The sequence below is a fragment of the Bos indicus genome, chromosome 2 (assembly GCF_029378745.1).
Source record: "Bos indicus isolate NIAB-ARS_2022 breed Sahiwal x Tharparkar chromosome 2, NIAB-ARS_B.indTharparkar_mat_pri_1.0, whole genome shotgun sequence".
In the NCBI taxonomy this organism is placed as follows: Eukaryota; Metazoa; Chordata; class Mammalia; order Artiodactyla; family Bovidae; genus Bos; species Bos indicus.
The window spans coordinates 132,416,244-132,422,051 of NC_091761.1; positions in this window are offsets into that span (position 1 = coordinate 132,416,244).

The following is a 5,808-nucleotide window of genomic DNA, read 5'->3' on the forward strand; positions in this document are numbered from 1 at the left end:
CCTGCCAAAGGGGCCTGGGCAGTCACCCAAAGAATCCCAGCAGGGGTAGATGTGAGTCCTGAATTATTCAGGTCATGGCCTTATCTGACTGCACAGGCCTTGCTAATCCCCTGAGCCTGGAAGGATCGCAGCCACCTCGGCCCTGAGCTCGGAACTTTCTGCGGGATCTGACAGTCTACTAAGTAACCTGACTGTTTGCATCCTTGGGCTCCTCAGTCTTGATGGAGGCGGGAGCCTGGACCCAGATCCTGGGGATGGGAGCCTAAGAAAACATGTGGGCAGGAAAGCGATCAGAAGGGAAAGTATTGAAGCAGTCCAGGAAGCAAATGTACTTCTTTTTTTATTTTATTTTTATTAACACCAAAAGCATTTTGCATGGGGTGTAGCCGATGTGCCAGCCTGGATGGGAGGGGTTTTGAGAGAGAGCAGATACATGCATGTGTATGGCAGAGTCCCTCCCCTGTTCGCCTGAAACTCTCACAACACTGTCTATCGCAAACGTACTTCTGGAAGTGAGTTCTGAGAAGGGGCATCGGTGGCTGGAAATTAAGTTGGTGTCATTCATTTCTGAATTCCTATCATCATTGTGTCCCGAATGCCTACACTGTGCCAGCCGCTGCGCTGAGAGGCGGGTACAGAGATGAATAATGGAGAGGGCGGTAGTGGTGTGGGGAAGTCCTTGCTCTCAGGGAGCTTGAAGTTTAAGGATGGAGAGAGCTCAAGAATAAGCCCTCCACCAAAAATACTGCAGAAGTGCCAGGAAAGAAACGCAGTAGCTGAGAGACAGAGGCCCGCCCAGTGCATGGTTATTAGCTAATAACTATGGGCATGAGAAATGCTGGGCTGGAGGAAGCACAAGCTGGAATTAAGGTTGCCGGGAGAAATATCAATAACCTCAGATATGCAGATGACACCACCCTTATGACAGAAAGGGAAGAGGAACTAAAAAGCCTCTTGATGAAAGTGAAAGAGGAGAGTGAAAAAGTTGGCTTAAAACTCAACATTCAGAAAACTAAGATCATGGCATCTGGTCCTATCACTTCATGGGAAATAGATGGGGAAACAGTGGAAACAGTGTCAGACTTTATTTTTTTGGGCTCCAAAATCACTGCAGATGGTGATTGCAGCCATGAAATTAAAAGACGCTTACTCCTTGGAAGGAAAGTTATGACCAACCTGCTGCTGCTGCAGCTAAGTCGCTTCAGTCGTGTCCGACTCTGTGCAATCCCATAGACGGCAGCCCACCAGGCTCCCCCATCCCTGGGATTCTCCAGGCAAGAACACTGGAATGTGTTGCCATTTCCTTCTCCAATGCATGAAAGTGAAAAGTGAAAGTGAAGTCGCTCAGTCGTGTCCGACTCTTAGCAACCCCATGGACTGCAGCCCACCAGGCTCCTCCATCCATGGGATTTTGCAGGCAAGAGTACTGGAGTGGGGTGCCATTGCCTTCTCTGATGACCAGCCTAGATAGCATATTAAAAAGCAGAGATATTACTTTGCCAACAAAGGTCCGTCTAGTCAAGGCTATGGTTTTCCAACAGTCATGTATGGATGTGAGAGTTGGACTGTGAAGAAAGCTGAGCACTGAAGAATTGATGCTTTTGAACTGTGGTGCTGGAGGAGACTCTTGCTAGTCCCTTGGACTGCAAGGAGATCCAACCAGTCCATCCTAAAGGAGACCAGTCCTGAGTATTCATTGGAAGGACTGATGCTGAGGTTGAAACTCCAATACTTTGGGCACCTCATGTGAAGAGTTGACTCATTGGAAAAGACTCTGATGCTGGGAGGGATTGAGGGCAGGAGGAGAAGGGGATGACAGAGGATGAGATGGCTGGATGGCATCACCGACTTCATGGACATGAGTTTGAGCAAATTCTGGGAGTTGGTGATGGACAGGGAGGCCTGGTGTGCTGCGATTCATGGGGTCGCAAAGAGTCAGACTGAGCGACTGAACTGAACTGAACTGAACTGAGGGGCTAATAACAACTCAGCTGCCACAATAATAATGGTGGAATTAACATTTGCAGGGTACTTACTGTGCACCAGGCCCTGTGCTGAACAGAACACGTGATTTATTCCGTCTAATACAAACGTTAAGTCCATGTGCAAAAGTGCTATTCAGACAGGGGTCCAGAACTTGGCCAAGGTCTCACAGCTGCCCGGAGCCTCCCAGGAGCTTAGAAGGACTCTTCATTCAGATTTGCAGCCCCTGGTTTGACTTGTATAGTGCTTGACACAATACAGATATTGTCTTCTTTTTTCCCCTCATGATCAGACAGGAAGATAAAAGTCATAAAAAGCAGTCTAGAAATGTATAAAGTTAAAAGTGAACCATACTCCACCCAAGTTAATCATTTTTCAGAATGATTTCTATCCTTAAGGATAATATTTAAAATAACCACAGTTAAGAATAATTTTTATCTTTCTTTTAGATTTTGTCCATATTTGTTTCAGATTTTTGTTTTAAAAGATTTAAAGCCTTAGGGAGTTTCCTAGCGGTCCAGTGGTTAGGACTGTGCTCTTTTACAGAACTCCGTGGCCAGGGTTCAAACCCTGGTTGGGGAACTGAGATCCCACCAGCCACGTTTCAGGGCCAACAACAAAATATTAAAAATGTATAGATTAAATTGGAATTCTTCCAGTTCCCCTCTCCTGCCCTATTTCCAGCCTTCCTTCTCTGCCCGCAAGTAATCAAATCCATGAAATTGATGTGTACCTACAAATAATATTTAACATTATTTCCTGGTTTTATTTCTATAGAAATGGAATAACAGTGAACTTAACATCTTGCAACTTGCTTTTTTCACTCTATCCATGGGCAGTCCTAGCAGTAAAGAACCCACCTGCCAATGCAGGAGACATAAGAGATGTGGATTCGATCCCTGGGTCAGGAAGATCCCCTGGAGGAGAGCATGGCAACCCACTTCAATATTCTTGCCTGGAGAATCCCATGGACAGAGGAGCCTGACAGGCTACAGTCCATAGGGTCACAAAGAATCAGACATGACTAAAGCAACTTAGCACACACACATGCATTGATCCTTCTACAACTGTTTTATTTTAAGGTATATATATTGAAAAAGGCAACAGTGCTGAGTCATAGACTACCCACATTTTTTTCCTGAAATTTTATTTTGAAAAATTCGAAACTGACAGAAAAGTTGTAATTATTAATTTTTGATATAAACTTGTTTTTTTATTTCCCAAACAGATAAGTTATGGTGAAATTCCATCAATAATAAGAACTTTGTCTAATCATAAATATCAAAGTCATTTGTAGATAAATAATACAGTAATATTCAAGAAAACACTGTCTGTATTATTTAGAAATTCCTACCCAGATTTCTCTTTAAAGGACCATAACCATGTATATTTTGGATACAAGTCCCAGTCTCTGACTTGTGTCTTTCACAGAGCAGAAGTGTATTTTTTTTTTACTTTAATATACTCCAACTTAGCAGTTCTTTCCCATTTCCTCCACATTCAGTGATGTCATATTGGTAGCTAGATTTTCCCCATTCACTACTAAGTGAATGGGGAAATTGTGAAATATAAGAGCAGTTAAATCAAAAGAAAAATATAATACCAATATTGTATATATGTATACAAAATAAAAAAACTTCCCTGGTACATAAAAATAAAAGTAATAGACCAACTGGGATGATTCAATAGGAGGTTAGCAGGAGGCAGGGGTGTACTGACTAATGTTTTACAACCAGTTCTGATTAGGGGGGAAAAAAATCTTGATTTGTAGAGTTTGCAAATTTCTAATGTGTAAGTATTTACACTCTGACTCATTTCTAGCTACCTATATGGCATCACTGAATGTGGAGGAAATGGGAAAAAACTGCTAAGTTGGAATATATTAAAGTAAATAATAATAAACTTCTGCTCTGTGAAAGACACAAGTCAGAGTCTGAGACTTGTATCCAAAATATACAGAGAACACCTGAAACTCAACAGTAAGAAAACAGCTCATTACAAAGCGGGCAGAAGGCCTGAGCAGACAGCTCACCAAATGTGAAGCTACACGCAAGTGGCAAAGAAGCGTGTGGAAAGGCGTTCCGCGTGATCCGCCGCTAGGGAATTCCATATCGAAACAACCGGAACACACCATCACCAGGGTGCAAATCCGAAATCCTCACAGCACCCGGTGTTGCTGGGGGCGCAGTGCCGCAGGAGCACACGCTGCCGGTGGGAAGGCTGAACAGGCAGCCCTTCTGGAAGACGGCCTGGCTGTTTCCTACAAAACTAAATATAGTCTTACCGTGCCGTCCAGAAATTGCACTCCAGATATTTATTCAATCGAGTTGAAAGCTTATGCCCACATAAAAAACTCGTGCACAAATGTTTATGGCGTTTTTATTCATCATCACCACAAAACAGAAGCAACCAAGATGTCTTTGAGTGAGTAGATGGATAAACAAGCTGTGGTTACAGCCATGCCGTGGGATATCATTCAGAAACAAAGACATGAGCTGTCAAACCGCAAAACGACACGGAAGAACCTTAAAGGCATCTTACGAAGTGAAAGAAACCAATCTGAGAAACCTACATACCCTATGAGTCCAACTATATGACGTTCTGGAATAGGTGAAACTATTGAGACAGTAAAGAGATCCGTGTTTGCCAAGAGTTTTGATGAAGAGAGCACATTAGCAGATGAAACCCAGGGGGATGCTTAGGGCAGTGAAACCATTCTGTAAAATGCAGTGCTGATCGATACTTGGCATTACACATTTGTCAAAACCCAGAGAATAAACAACACAAAGACTCAACCTTAATGCAAACTGTAGACATTAGTTAATAATAAGGCATCTATATTGGTTCATTCATTTTAACAGATGTACCACACTAACGCAAGATATTAATAGCAGGGGAAATCATGTCTGTGGCCAGGCTGGGGGGAGGTGCATGGGAATTCTGTACAATTCTTCTGTAAATATAAAACTGTTCCAAAATACAAAATCAACCTTTATTAACTTAAAAGAACTATTGTTGCAATATGTGCTTTTACTTGATTACATACTTTCTTTTTTAAAAAGCTGAAATATAGTTGATGTACAATTATGTTAATTTCAGATGTATTATATAAACATTTGACATCTGCATACATTATGAAATGACCACCATAATAGGTCTAATAACTATCTGCTTCCATATAAAGTTATTATGATATTATTGACCATATTTCTTCTGCTGTATATCACATCCCTGAGGCTTATTTGTTTTATAACTGAAGGCTTATACTTCTTAATCCCTTTTATCTATTTCATCCAACTCCCAACCCCTCCCCTCTGGCAACTATTTATTCATTCTCTGTATCTATCAGTTTGTTTCCATTTTGTCTCTTTGGTTTTGTTTTTTTACTTTCCCCATATAAGTGAGATCATAGAGTATTTGTATTTTTCTGCCTGATTTATTTCACTTACATAATACACTCTAGTTCCATCAGTGTTTTCACAAGTGGCAAGATTTCATTTTTTGTGGCTTAGTAATATTTTATTGTATATATGTGTGTGTGTATATATATATATATATATATACATATTTCTATACCCCACTTCTGCTGATGGACTCTTAGGTTCTTTCCACATCTTGACTATTGTTAACAGTGCTGCTATAAACACTGGGGTGCATATGTCATGTTTTGGGTTTCTTCTGCTAAGTACCCCGATGTGAAATTGCTGTATCATAAGGTAGTTTTATTTTTACTTTTCTAAGGACCCTCCACACTGCTTGACTATACCAGTTTACATTCTTACCCACAATGCAGGAGAGTTCCCTTTTCTCCACATCCTTGACAAC